We start from the raw sequence: 18,991 nt of genomic DNA, 5'->3' as shown, positions 1-18,991 counted from the left end.
AAAAGCAAAGTTCATGCATTAATAATTTTCTAAGCAAAAAGTGTATTTTGTCACTCGTGACAGTTCAGGTTTCAGTGGACTGAATATATATATCGCATTACAGTATCAGACATAACAGTCAGCAAACTAGTAATTTTGTGTCTTCATGAACAATAGTAATCACCAGTTTCAGGAGCTACTTCTTTCATAAATACAATTAACTCCTCCTTTCCCTTAAGGGAGAGAATGACAGCTTGAAATGTACATATCCAATTCTTTAGTGCAATGGAACTGAAAATGAAATTGTATTAAAGTACTTATAAACTATGATTAAATAACTGAGACATGATTGCCACTGTGTAGCAAGAAATGTCAGGGCTTTGATAAATTGCTGAATGCTATTTATACGTTTTAAATAACTGACAACCTCATATGCATGTTTCCTTTCTTTGGCTACATGAACTGTTAACTGATAAAAAGGACAAAGTAAACAACTGTTTGACATAGAATACATGTTTAGTTTCATGTGTGTACTGTGACCCTTGTAGAATTTTGAGGGTCACAATGCATAATAAGTTTGGCTTCATAACTTTGGAACTGTAAATTTTTTTTAAAATAATGTAAAGTATCGAGGTGGTGCGACTCTCTTCTGAAATTCCCCGATGGACATGAGCTCCATGTACCCTTTTTAACCTCATACCAGCTGTCTGCCAATCTCAAATTTCTAGCAGAACTGGGAATTGAACCTGACCTTTGTTGACAGCAGCTAATAGTTCTGTTACACTTCCGATGTGGACAGAACTATAAATGAATAAATGGACAATACAGTATGTGGTTAAAAAATACTCTGAAATTAGTGGTAGAGGTACCTGCTATTTTGTATTGAAATCAAGATTGTTGTAACACAGTATACCTTGAGACTTCATAGTGGTAGAGTGATGTAAGGAATATTGTTACATTTGTCTCGTGAAACTCATCTAGACCAGTTACCATTAACTTCCATTATATCATGATCAGGTCATTTGAAAAGTTGAAAATTGTGTAAATTTTCAAAATGTTTACATATGTTTGGTTTAAATGTACTGTATCAGAAACTCATGTGTTCAGGAAGATACAGGGATATCTGAGGAAATGAGTAAGCTCAAAATGTCTACAGTAGAATGTACCAGAGTAGCGGCAGTACAAGAAAGCGGAAGCATCCGTATAGCCCAGCACTTTTCCCATGCCTCTGGACTGGGAGTTGGCTTTAGATGATGATTCAGTCATCAGCAGACCTCTCAGATCCTTTTGACTGCCAGCAGCTCATGAAGGATGACTAGGACTGAATGGAGGAAGCACGTTGGTCAACAGATTTTGACAGGATTTTTTGTTACATCTAATTCAATCAACTACATTTCTGTCAGAAAGACATATTCCGCATTAATCTTCTGCATAAATCTTATGGCTATGCCTCTGACGCAGCCTGTACGTTCTTTCCTCTTTAGATTATCCCAGTTATTTCTGGGGTTCGCTGGAGCCATCCAGGTTCATTTTGGTTTTGGTTAGGGGTTTAAGGCCGAATGCCCTATCCAATGCAATGTGATTTTTGATATGAAACTCTCATCTCAGGATCAACCAGCATTTGAACCTCAGCCTTTTGGGTGGAAAGCCAACAGTTAAGCCACTGAGTTAATCATGGCCTGTATATTATTTAAATATCATTAAATTATACTGAAAGACAATCTCTACAATGTGCAAGTACCATACACTGTTAAAAAAAAAACACATTCTAGTCATAATTTATAAGCAGTTTCAATCTTTCCTATTATTTATTTTACAAACTTGCTGTCATCAGTACTATTTATTCACTATGTGTAAAATTACTTCATGATATGTATTACTGAACATTCAACAATTGTAATGAACTGCAACCAGGACAATTAGGAAGAAATGACTTTGGTCACCATTTGAACAATTTTAAATAGTCAACAGTAGGATAAATCTCTGCCCGTTTCTGCACATCTGAAGATCTCGACGCCAGTGTAAGTTCTTATTGATTTTCAACCTTCTAACAACTATTCTGCAGCATAACAAAAATTACCTATCCTGAAATTCAACATTAATGACAGTCTAAGAAGCAAAGAGAGAATAGTAAATGGATCTGAGGAATATTTCATAAGCTTTGTCAATTCTGAAGAGGAATTATCCAAAATTGTTTCACAGGCTTGGGAAGTAAGGTTAATCTTCTAATTTATCATATACTGTAGCAACTACAACAAAGCGGTAATACTAGCAGTATTCTTGTTAACCCTGGAAAGCTGAACCATTTTCACAACTTAATTTACCTGAGGCGAGTCCACTGGACAGTGTTATGAAATACAGCTTTATAAGAAAATATGTGTTACTAAGCTTATGGCTTACAATTGCTTTGTATTCTTACAGAAATGATATATACTGTATTAAAGTTTCTACTTTTAACAGTTTTCAGAGACGCTAAAGTGACAGAATTTTGTCCCACAGGAGTTTTTACATGCCAGTAAATCTATAGACAAAAGGTTGGCATATTTGAACACCTACTACCCCGAACTAAGTTAGGGCCAAACCCTCCAACTGAAGCTCAGAAGGCCTTCTTGAACTGTTACTACATACTCAACCAACCAAAATCAGACACACATTCTACATTTGTGAGAGAAATAAGACATCACACCCACCTGTACGATAATAATGCAAACATAGCTTATTTATTTCAAATTTATGTTTCTACTGAATTCTCTGACAGAAATGATTTATTCAACTTTCCTGTTGAGATCTGCATACCAGAATCCTCCTCCTCAGTTATGTTACTCCAACAACAGTACACTGAAATTATGTCTCTAACACACACAGTATTACTTCATCAAAACAAAAGTGCACTGTCACTGCATTATCCTACATGGGAGGCTTGCAGTAGTGTCTCAACGATGCACTAGCGCCAGCGTCTTGGAAAGGTGTAGCATTCGAACTGATGAGCCCACTACTACACTACTATGCTGGTAATTTCAAGACTGAAAAAGCCTAAAGACTTAAATATTTTAGTATTACTTCATGTTTCTGTGTTATACTATTTGGATGACTTCATACATTCTATAATCAATAAGTAGAGGCATGATTTTTTGGCATTAATTTTTGAACGATTTCGCGAGAAGGATACTAATTTTCGCGTTATTTTGCGAAATAGATATTGCCATACCGCTTTAATTTCACTTTAATGACATTCTAAAATTAATCATTAAAGGTTTCATTACTATTGCTGATCGTTGATCGTGGAGGTTTGATTGACAGACTGTACATACCTGGCACATACTTTTGAAGCCATTTCCAGACTGCAGGATTGTCTACCTTTTCCAGCGGGATGTTGGCTTAAGAGTAGCATCGCTGTTGTTTCGTGAATAAATTCTATTTTATCACTCTTAGCTTTCTTTTGCATATCTAATGAGAGTTCTATTGTTGCCTGCCGTTTCACTGTTGGAGTGCTAAACTTACATTCTGAACGTACCTTATTTTTAAAACAATGTTTTGAGACAGTATTATTTTTTCTCCCACTCGATATGAACATTACAAAATTTATACATTAAAATATTGCTTTCCGAAATGTATAAACCTTCACTTACAAACTGTTTAGCTCTGCTGTGCATCGTAACGCTTGTCAAGCGACCCATCTTCGCTACTGTCTGTGATCACTTTCTTCATTTTATCCTCCACGAAGCCGAAATACACCAGTCAATTGTGCTGCTTGTAACGTCATTAGGGATTCCAGGATTGCACAATGCCGTGATGAGACAGGCTGGGGTGGGATTACCAGCCAACACAAGAACAACATTCCAAACATTTTGTTTGGCAAGAAGCTTGGAGCTAACCCCTTTTCTTTGATGCCATGTCTTAAAGAGATTTTCCAGAACATTAATGATAACATATTTCTTTCCTGTTGATGAATTTTTGTTCGCTCTTGCTTTTCGTTTCATACATAATCTTGGAACAAAATGTCAAGTTTGTTATTCACTACAGATTTCGCTGTAATATCGCACTTATCGTGAAATAATTGAATTTCGCTTTAAAATGGCCTTATCGCTTTAATTCATGAACATAATACCCATATTTTCTTAACCAGATGATGCTTCTTGTTTAAAGGGGCCTAACATTGAGGTCATCGGCCCCTTCTTAACCAGAAACATATGATTCGTAAAGATATCGCAAAATCGCTTCAAGAAAATTGTCGCATTTATCGTTAATGCGAAAAAATCATGCCTCTATCAATAAGTAATCTTAGTTGGCCCAATTATTGCAGTGGAATCATATCCACAGCTTTAGTTGTGTAAGAACACCTGTTTTTTTCCACGAGGCCTTAAGAACTTGAATAATTTAAGAATATTATTGTTGTTACAGTAGTAAATGATTCACAAGAGAATAAGGACAAAATAAGAATACTGGTATAACGTTCCTCCAAAAGTTTATTAAAGATTGTATGTCATTTACCTTTTTTGTTGACTTTTTACATCGCTCCAGTTTACCAACCACTCGCACTGCTGGTTGTCATACAACTGGACATTGCAAGCTTCGTATCACCTACTCAATGCGTCATCAATGCCTTAGTGCTATGTCATTTCCTGTCTACTCTCTGAAACAAACTGTGCAAACTTCCAGCACCTTCCACACACCATATATAAACTGAGGCTTTATCACCTATTCCTCGGTCCAGGTTCAATTATGTCGTGTGTGAAGGGCTGAGGATCCAATTACACTGCGTGCTGGTCACGCGCTATTTTTATTTTTATTACTGTATTGGACTTCACAGGACGACATTAGGTGAGCAAAAGATTTCCTACATTCTTGTGACTTAGATTCCTGCAGCCCAGTCAGGCTCTTTATTACTTGCCTCTACTCAAGGGATTATTAATTGCCCTCTCACTGTGTAATGGCTGCGAGTGCTGCGACTGAAAATTTTTAATGTAAATTTGGGAAATTGAAACATCGTGATAACTGACTGTTGGAATTTTTTAAGTATTATTTTCCGTCAATACTTCATGTATTTTTTCACCAAGTGGTGATGGTTCTCTTTTTATTCTGTGTTTTTGCTTTGCCGGATGAATTCTTCGCTTCCCATTCCTGCCTGTGTCCTTCCTTTCCTTTTATTTTATTTTATTGGGTTTTCTTTTCTTTTTCAGGTGTTATGACTTGTTCAATCGTGTTAAATTGTGCTTTTGATGTTTAATTCTGGTTTGTTATCTAAATTCTTGTAGCTCTTTGTGGTCAGTGTTCTTTCGCCTTTTGAAGCATTAAAATCAGCGAGTTATTATTCACTCTTTGCAAAATATCGGCCCTCCTCCTTTCTTAAAATTTGTAATATGCTGGTTTAAAATACATGTGTTATCAATCTTGGTTTAAGATTCTCATTTTCATGTACCTCGGAACCTCTGCGTATCCAGACGCTTCCTTTAGCTGCTTGCGTGGTATCTCCATATTATTATTTTTCTTATTATCAAACATTACACTACAGCACTGCTGTTTCCATACTGAAAAGTTATTTCAGGACATCATTGCAATAAAACTGGTTAAATTTTCTACATATCTACTCAAAATTCATGTCATATGAAATGAAACATCTGAACTTTCATATAAATGTTATTCACCTTGCTTTTTTTCTTAAACACACAAGTTGACATACAAGACTGACAAGAAATTTATCTATAAAGAAATGCACATTTACTTACCTAATAAAGCAATCAAGGGCATTTTATCTATACATTAATTTTTTTAATGAAAACTACAGTCAGTCAGTCCGGCCATTCTATCCAGTCGATTTCCTTCATTCTTCTTTTAACTGAAAGGTATTCATGCACAGATTTGTTATCAGGTACTATAAATCACTTAACTTCCGCCTTCCCCAAATCATTTGATTTTTTTCAATTTTTTGTCTCATTGAAGCAATCATATATTTGGTTCTAATTGAGGTATGGAGTTTGTTTTGGCCTAAGAACGCTCAGTGGATTAAGCTCTTTCATTCCAGCTCTTAACTATTCAAATTGCTTGATTCTGAGGAAAGTTATGAGTGCACATTCAATTTGACATCTCATTTCAACATTTTTTCTCATTGAAGCAATCATATCTTTCGTTCTAATTGAGGTACACAGTTCGTTTTGGTCTAAAAACACTCGGTGGATCAAGCTCTTTCTTTTGAGGTAATAACTACTTAAATTGGTAGATTCTTAGAAAAGATATGAGTACATTTGTCTCCCTGACGAATATCTTTGAAGGACGTTTTAACAGTTAGGCGCGTAGTGTTATTCTAAGGAACGTTTAATTCAATTTCTTTGTGTGATGTATTTTCAAGTGTTTTGTTGACAAGGTATTACATTCTTTTACCACAGCAGATCATGTGCTTTATTTCATTAACTCGAAACTTCGCAAATACATCCATGAGGATAGTACCGAACAACACCATACTTTGTACATTGCGGGCGGAGCCAGCGGGAAACTGCTAGTTATAAATTTAAACTGGACATTAAAATGGATTAAATTTAATACCATATGTTTCCAAACCAAAGTCTGTCATTCTTAACAGGTGGTGATTACCATTGAAGTTACAGATATTCTCTCAATTTTTTTAAAACTTCCATTGTAGAAATTGCAATCAGATTTTAAAACTTGTGTGTGTGATACTTGCGTTATTGTGGTATGTACTGTACAGTGGTGAGGGCCCTATGAGTTCATTTGCCTGTGAATAGGTCTTGAAAGTCATCCTGGCCATCGCCTTCTGCTATGCACTACATGCCTCTCAACTCTCCACGCGTCCTGTGCTTTCGAGCGAACACGGGACGGTTACTGTATTTCCCACAAGAGCGCTAGCAGGATGTCACCTCTCTGCATGTATAGGATCCAGGAAACCTATTGCCTAATGCTCAGACCGTGGTTTTAAGCTGAAATTAGCTGGTGTTTCATTCTGCAATGGTACGTATTATGTATGGTGTGAAATATTGCAGTGCTAGTTATCTTTAGAGTGGTATGTACGATAATTTAGCATAATTCTGGAAATAGCGAAAGATACCAGTGCGCATCGTAGTCCACATATGTAAATATTAAAAAAAAAATCATGTCTATCTACAACTGCCGCAAGGTAGAATAATTTTTATTCAGTTAATACAATGTATGGCCTACTTATAAAATGAAAGTTAAAGCACAATATTTCACTTTCAGGTACCAATACTGGCATATTATTTATACAATGGATCATAGATAGCTGTGTGCCATATTGCAAAAGCCAGATTGGAAAAAGTAAAGGCATTTCGTTTCACAAATTCAGTTTAGCTCCAAATTTGAATTCAGAAGATCCTTTGTGTGTGGTCTGCATTTTGCTGAAGCACATTCCTGTCCTGAACTAAAAATAAGGAAATTGAAAGGATATGTTCCATATTTAAAGATTATCCCGAGCATAAGATGCCAAAATCAAAATAAACACTAGAAAGGCATCCAATAAAGAAATATGAACTAGGGCAAAACACTGGGAAGAAGAAGAGAGACGAGGTTTATGATAATGTTTATGCCACTCAGCTGGCAGATAGTGCCAGTAAGTCTGTAGTGTTTTGAAGCCGACAAAGACAAAACCATTTGAGACTGAAATTGTGGCACGCCAATCAAAAAATAAAGAACCTGTAAGCTGATTTGGAAATAGAGAAAGCGAAAATGGATGAGGTCAGCAACCAGTGTCATGCTAATTTAAAAACAATAATGGACAACAATGATTGCAATCGTAATGACTAAGACGTTCATTCCTACTGGACCAAATTTTAAATTACAACAACCTTCATTCCTACTGGACCAAATTTTAAATTACAACAAGCTTTCACCCCGTTGTTCAGAAAACTGCATAAAAAAGTGTGCTATCTGCCAATTTATTTCTCTGAAGGGTAATGCTTACACACAAAATAATTTATCCAAGTTGCCATCTAGGAGCACATCGGGCCAAACAACAGTGACAGACCTCGTCAAAGAAAGACTTCTCATAGAAATGGAAAGAGCGAATGAGGCCAAAAGTGTGCTCCCTCATTATTGATGACATGGCAATAAAGCAACAACGTTACATGACAAGAAAGTTCGCAACACATTTTTTGGTCACTGGGATACATCAACACATGTTGAGGCTAGTCGAAATATAGACAGTTCTGGAGGTATGCCCATTTCAATAGAAAGCAGTAGAAAAGAGCCAAATCTTGCCAATAGTTTATTATGCTTTCTTGTATGTGGCGTATCTATCTCTTACAAACTTCCCCTTGCCTATTTCTTTTCAAAGAGGCTGTCTGATGTTGAAGTGTACAATCTGGCACTGTGAGTATCAAACAGGCTGCAACTATTGGTTTTGTAATTTTCAGACTGGTTACATATAACCAAAAGAAAAATGTGAAGACGACGAGATGACTATCCAAAGGAAAAGTAATAAGTCTCAGACTCCTCACCCTACCAATCAAGACAGAGCTCTATTCCTAGCCTTTGACCTGTGTCATATTTCTAAAAATGACAGGATATCACTTTTAGAAAAGACCCTGTACAATGGGGAAGAAGATATTAGTGCCTGCAACTGCGCCGACTGACATCCTAGTAGTGCTGTGGGTAGTGGAGAAATTGTACACCAGTTTAATGTACACATTCTTAGACGGAGTGGAAAAAGATGTATGGTGCACAGCAGAAGGCAATGTCCTGGCCTATAGAAGGATGTTCAGCAGCAACATATTTAGGCAGACTAGGCAGATGCCAAGTGTGGCAGATTTAAAAGGGCAATTTTTAAGCTGTAACTGTTAATTTTTATATATTCTCAAAATGTATTTTTTTAAATGAGTATATAGAAGGTAAAATACAATGAAATGTGTATGAAAAACATACTGGCAACATACACTGATGCAACGATCAGCTCAAATTTAACCCGACAGTACTCGCGGCCGCATGTATAACACCGTTACTCGCGGGTGAGCGCGGCGCTCACCTCGTGTACGTTCGTTTTCCTAACGATTTCTTTTGCCAACGTTCATTCAGAGAAGGAGATTTATTCACTATAATTGCAGTTTTGAAATAATAGTATACATGCTTGGGTTTAACTCACTTAATATAGGTTTGAATGCATGATTCATAGAAATTTAGGTTAATCTTACTAGAATTGGGGTTCGCTCACTTTATTCATGTTAGAATGTATTAATTTATTGAAATATGGATAGTAGCGTGACATATAACCATGTTCTGCACAAACAAAATAAAAAATAAAACAATAAAAGCCGAACAAACGTCAATAAATCAATGTTTCTGCTGATAGAACTGTCATTGTTGAACCTGTTCGTAAATTAGGCAACAGTACATCTTCTTGTGGAACACATGTTTCAATATACTCAACACTGTTGTCACCTTTATTCCGTTTCCGAGTCGCTTTGATCCGGATGTGGAAAATGGCACGGTTCACAAACAGTTACTATGTGGTCTCCGCAAATTGGTGCACTGCATTTTCACACATCTGGCTGCTGTTTTCCTGTTCTTCTTTCTTGGACAGTATGCACACTTTTCCCTTCCCGACGATGTCTCTCGTGGAGGATTGGGCTTTTCCCCCAGAACTTTCAGAATTTTCAGACGCAGATCTGAGTGAATTCCAGATTTTGCAACTCTTTCTTCAAGATGGAATTTTGTAAGGTCCAGGGCGAGTGTTTTCAGGTACTTCCTCCGGGGTAACTCTTCAGATATGTTCGAACGATAAATAATCTGGCTGTTGATACCGGCAATATCCAACATTGTGAAAAATATTCTTAGAGGCCATCTGCAGCACACTCTAGATACAGAGTACAAAGACTTCATTTCATCAACAACATCGACCCCTCCTTTCGTCAAATTATAAAACGTAAGTCCTTCTGGTTTCATAAGGTCCCCAGTTGTTTCATCAATTACTGGAAATTCGTGCATACTTGTTATGAGAATTACGTTTCTATTCCTTTTAGGCACATACGAAATCGGCATGCAATGCTCCCCAAAAGCAAAAATGCTGCTATTTACTGGCCTGGATCTAGTGTTGACTATTCTGGCGGAATCTCCCGCTTATTTTTTTTCAGTGTTCCAACCATTGTTAGATTCTTCTCCCATACAAGCTCATTCACAATCCCAACGGAAGAAAACCAATTGTCGACAGTCACGTTCCTGCCGCTGTTTTCTTTTGGCTGAACCATTCTTCTGACGACACTACTAGGACTATTGTCTAATACAAAGGGACCTTCAGGCTGTCTTCCTGCATATATCTCCATCTTTGCAGTATAAAACATCCGAGAACAAACCAAGGCAAAAATTTTGATTCCGTATTTGGATGGTTTGTTTGGAATGTACTGCCTGAAGCTGCACCTGCCACGAAATGCTTCCAGCATTTCGTCTAGTGTGATGTATTCCCCGACACTGTAATTATCTTCACATCGCTGAACAAAACCTTGAAATATTTCTCTGATTGGGGCCAACTTATCCAGAGCTAAGAAGCAAATAAAACCTATTGTAACTCATTACCAGGCGAAAATACTCCGGTGCTGTCATATCAGTTGCCCATAAGTCTTGAATATTTTGATGTGATGATTTTAGAACTCCTGCTAAGTACAAAAAACCAATCAGAGCCTTTATCTCGTTCACATTTGTGTCCAGTACGTCACGCTCACGAGTGTAATTTTGTCTGAACTTCCGCAAACGAACATTTGTGTAGTTCACTATTTCAGCAATCACACTGTTAGGAAAGAACAAGTCCCACGACTGGAGAACTGTCACTGCGTACTGAGCATGTGTTTTCACACCTGGCGGATGAATGACAATATTCTTCTTGCTCCTTCGCTTGTTGTGTGGAGGGGGATGAATGTTCCACACCGTGACATTGTCCTTACCAACATAATGAGGCCCGATGTGCTCATCAAAATCAGAATCGTCAGCGGCTACTTCACTGCTGGTGTCATGATCACTGTTTTCAATCTCTCCCTCCGAATCTTCACTCATTGTCTACTATCAGAGGAGAGCCTAAAATTTCATCATCAGATTCCTCTAACAACCATTTCCGAATGTGTTCTTCACGTTCCATACTCAATATGTTAATAAAACATCACTCGGCACTCAGACTCGCACTACTTCGCACATGTTAAAAATTAAATAATTGAAAAGGAGGTTCAACCTATTCAATACTTAAAAGAAGGAAATGCAGTAATCACATTCCTATTTAAATGGGACCGGTTTCGACCTTAGTCCAGGTCATCATCAGCCGTAAAAAGATGTACAATGTTTATGAATATTGGAGGTCAGTTTCACACTTTGATAGGCACAAAGACACGACACCACATTCTGTATGCACAAAGTCACAACACTATCAACGATCAAAGTGTGAAACTGACCTCCAATATTCATAAACATTGTACATCTTTTTACGGCTGATGATAACCTGGACTAAGGTTGAAACCGGTCCCATTTAAATAGGAATGTGATTACTGCATTTCCTTCTTTTAAGTATTGAATAGGTTGAACCTCCTTTTCAATTATTTAATTTTTAACATCAATAATTTCAATACGGAACAATGAAGTTTTTATCTTTAAACTACTTCGCACATGCACGAAAAGTTACACGGATCCTCGCGGGTTCACGCCTGCGCCAAAATTGAAATCAAAACGTCTGGGAAGCACTCACGTTTCCGGTTTCCTGTATACGCCAAAGGGGATACTTAGAAAGGAAGGTAGATGAGAGCTTGGCTTGCCAATTTCCACTAGATTAGAGTTACAAGCTGTTAAAAATTAAAGTGAGCGCAGCGCTCACCCGCGAGTACTGGCGGGTTAATTAACGATCTGCCAATGGAAAATAGGATTTTTAAAAAATAACAATGTGACAATGCAACCATTAGGCACCATTTTCAATGTTCAAAGAAGTTACTGGTATTATATTATTGGGAATGCAAACCTTGCTGCACTCTTCATAACTTTTGTTACGAGAGGTGCAGCTGCCACCGCCACCACAGTTATAAGAGCAGCCAGTATCAACACTCTACAGTGACCATTCAAACTTCAATTCTAAGAAAATACCACTAGCCCTTTATTCGTACTGCAGCAACCAGATGCTTTCGCAGTTCAGTTAAATTTGAAATTATAAAGCATACGATTTATATTTTAATTTTTCATGAAAGTTTTTTTTTGCTAGTTTCTTTACGTCGCACCGACACAGATAGGTCTTATGGCGACGATGGGACAGAAGAGGGCTAAGAGTGGGAAGGAAGCGTCCGTGGCCATAATTAAGTTACAGCCCCAGCATTATTTCATGAAAGTGAAGGGTCAGAAAATAAAATGGTTCTCAAAGAAAAAACTCACCGAAAATAAGGATTTTCAAAAAGAGAGAAAATTTTGAGAAAGAGTGCAAAATTAGATGTAACATTTAAAAAACAAACACAGCCAAGGTGTTTCCATTCAAGTCCAGATACATTAGAGGCAGTGAATAGCACCAGACATAGTGGTGCATGTGGTCTTTCCAAGCCAGGCATTTCAGATTTCAGAATTAGTAATAATGATGTGATATCAACTATTTCAGTAGATCTGAATGATGCATATAGGACAAATTATAAGTGATCCATTTTCTGACACTCCTTCAAAGTCATCTTTAAATGAACACCTTCGTGATTACATTGTCAAACAACGTTATGATGTAGGCTACTCAATATGGAAAATGATTTTAGAAATTCATGCAGGCAAAATACTGTAGGTAGATTGCAAGGCAAGATTACTTAAATGAAAGTTTAATTGCTTTTTTTGTTACCTGATTTACGATGCACCGACACAGATAGGTCTTATGGCGACGGTGGGATAGGAAAGGACTAGGAGTGGGAAGGAAGAGCCCATGGATTTAATTAAGGTACAACCCCAGCATTTGCCTGGTGTGAAAATGGGAAACCACAGAAAACAAAGTCGCACAGTGAAAATTTAAAATTTGGAATCTTAAGTAATAGTGAGAAACAACCAATTTTTTTTTTTTTTGCTAGGGGCTTTACGTCGCACCAACACAGATAGGTCTTACGGCGATGATGGGATAGGAAAGGCCTAGGAGTTGGAAGGAAGTGGCCGTGGCCTTAAGGTACAGCTCCAGCATTTGCCTGATGTGAAAATGGGAAACCACGGAAAACCATCTTCAGGGCTGCCGACAGTGGGATTCAAACCCACTATCTCCCGGATGCAAGCTCACAGCCGCATGCCTCTACGTGCACGGACAACTCGCCCGGTACAACCAATTTTGAATATGCTCTCAACGTAAGGGTAATGTATTTTGTGTCCTGTGTTTACTATATAACAGAACATCAATCTGCACAACTTACCGAGGGTTTTAACGAGTAGAAAATGGCCACTCCTAATTGACCCCATGAAAATTCAGCTGTCATAGGAAATGTATATTAATTTTAAAGACAAGAAGGCAAATCAGGGAGAGAATAGATCACAAACTAACATCTCAGGTTAAGGCAGAAATTAAACATTGGAAGGATGTGTTAAAATCAACTGCTGTAGTGATCAAGAACATTTCTATACAAGGACTACAACCACGGGTTTGGTTCAACACATACTGTCAATTTCAAGGTGGCTCTATAGAATTTGATCCCATTCCAGCCAAACATTTAGAATTTTACAGAAACAAAGGAAAAGGGAGATCATCTCCTCTTTCCTTTTACGTGCCGAGTTTCTATCTATTTTGGCAAAAAGAGTGGTCAAATATACTTTAAATGTAGTGAAGAAATATAAATAGTTTTCTATTACCGTATATTAAGACTCCCTTCGCAATATTACACATATAGATCAGCTGTCCTTTACTGTAATCTATTAATAAAAAATTGATTTTCTGTCAAAATATTTATATGTTTTATCTTCGATCCAGGGAATAAATCAAAAGAATTAGCTTGTGCATTATTATTTGGACATTCTACTATGCAGGGGTCAATCACTACAAGCAATATGAGTGAATCAAATCACCCCTCTTACTGTGAATATTCCATTTGTAGTACTGTCCCTTAACTTAGTAGGGTCTTGTGCAGCAGAGCGCTGTCCTGAAACTGCTTTTCCTTTTGCTACAAATTCACATCTTTTTCTCTGCTTCAACTAGACACTAGGGTATTCCACAATCAAAATTAAATAGTCTCCATAAAACTGCCTTTAGAAACACACTGGTCAGGTTTTCGACAATGGGAAACCACAGAAAACCATCTTCAGAGCTGCCGACGGTGGGATTTGAATCCACTATCTCCCGAATGCAAGCTCAAAGCTGCACGACCGTAACCATACAGCCAACTCATTCGGTGATGATGATGATGATGACTGTTGTTTAAGGGGCCTAACATCTAGGTCATCGGCCTCCTATGGTACGAAATGTAATGACAATTTAAAAGTCCAAAATCATCCACTGACCAGAATTCAAAACGTGATGAAGAAGAATGAACAGATGAACATGAATTTAAAACAAAACAATCAGTAGATCCGACCCGCAAACTATCGTAAAGCAATAGTATTACTGACCAAGGGACTGCTTCTAAAGAACAATCCTGAATCCACGATGCTTGTTGTCTAAAGGGGTCCAAAATCCAGGTCATCGGCCCCTCATAATAGTACTTATCGCTAGTAAAGTAGACCTATGGTATTTGTAGCGTAGACTTGCGGTATTCCACACATCATGGTACTACACACAGGTAATGTATGTAATACGCGCATGTAACGCAGACCTATGGTGTTTCTCACATTGCGGCACCGCTTACAGGCAACACAAACCTATGGTATTCTTCACATAGGTGTACTAATCACAGGGACTTGTACTACCCCGTGGTGTTCCTCACATAGTGGGTATTAATCGCAGGCAATGCAGGCCCACGGTGTCGCTTATATAGTGGTACCAAAAACAGGCAACGCCCCGTGGTGTTTCTCACATAATGGTACTAATTACAGGCAATGTAAGCCCCTGCATGTAGTAGTACTAATCACGGGTACTGTAAATCCCACCCTGATTCACACTCTGTTGCTACTAATCACAAACCTATTTTGTACTACTCGCAAGTAAAGGCCACCCATGGTGTTCCCCGCGTGTTGGCACAAATTAATAGTAGTCTCATGGTTCTAAATTTGATCATCCCTTGGTCACCCCATTTAGTCGCCTCTTAAACAGGTAGGGGATACCATGGGTGTATTCTTAGTCTGCCCCCTCCCCCCCACCACACACAGGGGGTCTCATTCGGTGAGATTATTCAATTCAAAGCTTATAATAGCAATGAAATAAAAATATCCTCCCTAAGTATACTGTATACGTACAGTATGTTGCTTGGAAACCACATTCAACAACCGTTTCCTAACTTAGGAATGGCATTACAAATATTTTTTTCAACCACTGAAACAAAAGGTTCAGCTGAGCATTTTCTCCCTTCTCAAAAAACCCAATAATTATTTACTACCGGGCGAGTTGGCCGTGCGGTTGGGGTCGCGCAGCTATGAGCTTGCATCCAGGAGATAGTGGGTTCGAACCCCACTGTCCACAGCCCTGAAGATGGTTTTCCATGGCTTCCCATTTTCACACCAGGCAAATGCTGGGGCTGTACCTTAATTAAGGGCACAGTCGCTTCCTTCCCACTCCTAGCCGTTCCTGTCCCATCATCGCCATAAGACCTATCTGTGACAGTGTGATGTAAAGCCAAAAAAAAATTTCTACTGCCCATGTTGCGAGATCAAGCCTCTCCATTAATTCTGACACTACGCAGCAACTGAACTATTAAGATATGATTGATGAATCTGCAATAAAGAAAGTATGCTATAAATAACTTGTTGCTAGACAAGTTCAACATGTATATCCTCCTTCTTGTTTCGTTGAGGCCCCTTCGACCACGTGGTTCCTAACTCTGGTGAGCTTTCTTCTTAGATCAATATTCCTTCATCTTTTTGCTGTGGGTTGCTTTCCTTTATTGAATCCACTTCACTCCCACTCCAGGACGCAGTGTTTCAGCTGTCAGTGACTGGAGAGTGTTGGATGTTCTGATCAGCATTCTGAATTATAATCATTTTGTGTGGCTATTTCTAGCTGAGTGCAGCCCTTGTAAGGTAGACACTCCGATGAGGTTGGGCGGCATCTGCCATGTGTAAGTAACTGCGTATTATTGTGGTGGAGGATAGTGTTATGTGTGAGGTGCGAGTTGCAGGAATGTTGGGGACAGTACAAACACCCGGTCCCCGAGCCACTGGAATTAACCAATGAAGGTTAAAATCCCCGTGCTGGCCAGGAATCAAACCCGGTACCCACTGAACCAATGGCCAGCACGCTAACCATTTAGCCATGGAGCCGGACAGCATTCAAAATTTATCCCTGCTGAATATATCGTTGGGATATTTTTTTTAATTTCTTAGTCTTTTCGGGCCAGTTTTGTCCATTTCGCATTTGTCCCCTTCCCTCTAAAAAGGGTGTTTAAGATTCTTGAGGTCTGTCTCTTGTTGTCCACCCTATGTGACCGTAGAAGATAAGTCTCCTCTTTCTCATGGTTGATGTTATGCTCTCTAAATGTTGGTAAAACTCATTATTATGCCTAATTCTGTATTTTAATGGGGCACAAGATTTTTCTCAGGATCTTTTGTTCTTTCAGTTCCAAATTCCCGAGTTGCCTCTTTTTGATCATGTTTACGGTTTCATAGTGTCGAAGTCTGAGGCAAAGGGAAAGGGATTTGGACTTGTAAACTTTCTTACAGAGATGGAAGTCTCTCTCTAGTTTGGTACACCTGCCTTTCATGGCTAGATCTTCACTAACGTTCGAGGTTATTCATTCTCCAAGATATTTGTAGGAGTTAGTCTTCTTTATTACTGTATCCCCATGTGGGATTGAGTTGGGTGCAGAGCTCATATTCTTGTAAGTGAGAATAGTTTTGAGGTTCAGGATCTGTTTTGCACATGACCTTGATTTCCTAAATCCGGCTTGATACTCTCCAATGCAGGAATCCAATTGAAATTCTAACCTCGAGAGAAGTATCTTGGAAAAGATCTTATAAGTCACCGAGAGGAGCGAGATTCCTCTGTAGTGTTTAAATCACACTTGTCTCTCTTTTTGTGCAGAGGGAGGATGATAGCCGAGGTCCAATCACTAGGTAGTTTCTTTGTTATCCGTATTCTAACTATAATCTCATGAATACATTGAATGGAATCTTCGTTTGCATATATCCACAATTCTGCGATGATACCATCTTCACCTGCTGCTTTGTTGGACTTAAGCTCGGAAATGACTTTCCGAATCTCCACCTTCGTTGGTGGGAGGAAATTTGGGTTAGGAACATCCTTTATTTTAAAGAGTAGTTTCTCTTGGGATTCCTCTGAATTGAAGAGGTTGCTGAAATATTCTGCTAGGGCAGATGTGCAATTCACATTGTTCATATTCATCTTCCCATCTGGTCCCTGGAGGTGAAGTATAGGGGACGAGTACGGGATTATTTGGGCCCTGAGGGATTGGGAGAGGTTTCTTGTGTTGTTCTTTTGAAAGTCCTTTCCTGCCTGGTCAATAATGTCCTTATTGTATTGCCTCTTAGCATTTCTGATGATTCTGGCGGTGGATTTCCCGGATGTTAAGAAGTTTGTGTAGTTAGCATTGCTCTTATTATTGCTCCACTTGAGCCATGCTCTCTAATTGCATTATCACATGCTGTGGTCCACCATGGATGTTTGTTTCTTCTGGATGACGGGATGGTTTTTATAGCTGCATCTAATATGGCCTTCTGCAGTTGTGGCCAATCTTTTTTTTTTCCTTATCTTGGCGAAGTCAGTTATCTTTCAACAGGGTCGCAATGAATCTATATCTTGTGAGAGGAATGAAATTAATTTTCACCACAGACAAGTAGTGATGGGAATCACCGTTTGCACTTCTGAGGACTTTGACATTTAACACTTCTGTTATTTCTCCTGCTAACGGCGACGTTGTCAAGTTGGAACTCCCCTAACATAGGGTTCAGACATCTCCATGCCTTTGCTTTCCTGGGCAGGTGTTTAAATGCAGTGGACTTAAGGATTAGACTGTAGTTCCTGCATAGATCGATCAGTCTTTCTCCATTTCTGCTAGCTCTCTTATGGGCTGGATATTTTCAAATTATGGTCTTGAATTTTCGCTCTATCCTGATTTGGGCATTGAAGTCACCCTTAGGATTGTTGTGTGGTGTTCTGGTATCCTGTCTATTGCCTCTTCTAGCTCTTCCCAAAACTCTTCACCAATTTCCTAACTTTTCTGTTGGTATCATTGGTTGGTGCATGGAAATTGATAATCGTGTAAGCTTTGTTAAGAGTTCTGAAGACAAACGTGGATGTTTTTAATTTAGAGATGAGGAGATTGAGTTTACCATTTTGCTGTTGACTATGAAACCTGTGCCCAGATGTGGCACATTTTCACCACTCTCTGACCTGGTTTTCCTTTGTAGATCCTATAGTCCTGTGATTCCATCGCTTCTTCGTCTATAAACCTATATATGTATATATTTATTAATTATAATTATTCCGTTATTGTTTCTTTCAAGCCAAAATAAGGATAGATTTTTTTTCTTTGCAGCCTAGATGCTCAAAGTAGCTAAACTTGCCCTGGTTGTTTAGTACATATATAAATGAATAATTCCTGCATATCTTTTAAAAATTTGGTAGCGAAAAGTTGGGGTATGGGTATAATTTGCATAAATGTCTGTGCAGTGCTTCCGACATACAGAACTGGAGGTTGGTATTGTTTCTGACATAAGCATGTCGCATATATATTGTGCCAGTTTAAGTAGTATCACATGCCGAGGATGGCTGGTGAGAGTTCTCATTATGTCATTTACAGCCAAAGAAAAGCTCCACATTCTTGAAAAGGCACAGCAAATTGGTAATCGTGCTGCAGAAAGAACGCAAGATGCGGATGAGTTGCATACATGACTGCAGGAAAAATAAAATTTTTCTTGAACAGACGAAGAGTAACCACTAGGCATTTCGTGGATAAGAAATAAAGTTTCCAGA

General features: G+C 38.5%; 1 protein-coding gene across 2 annotated transcripts in view; it reads right to left on the bottom strand.

Moving 5' to 3' along the window:
- Nucleotides 1-18,991, bottom strand: part of Pex11ab (peroxin 11) — a 69,879-nt gene that overhangs the window by 19,919 nt on the left and 30,969 nt on the right. The window lies entirely within an intron of this gene.

This window comes from Anabrus simplex, chromosome 1 (genome assembly GCF_040414725.1).
Source record: "Anabrus simplex isolate iqAnaSimp1 chromosome 1, ASM4041472v1, whole genome shotgun sequence".
Taxonomy (NCBI): Eukaryota; Metazoa; Arthropoda; class Insecta; order Orthoptera; family Tettigoniidae; genus Anabrus; species Anabrus simplex.
This window is presented reverse-complemented; position numbering and strand designations above follow the sequence as displayed.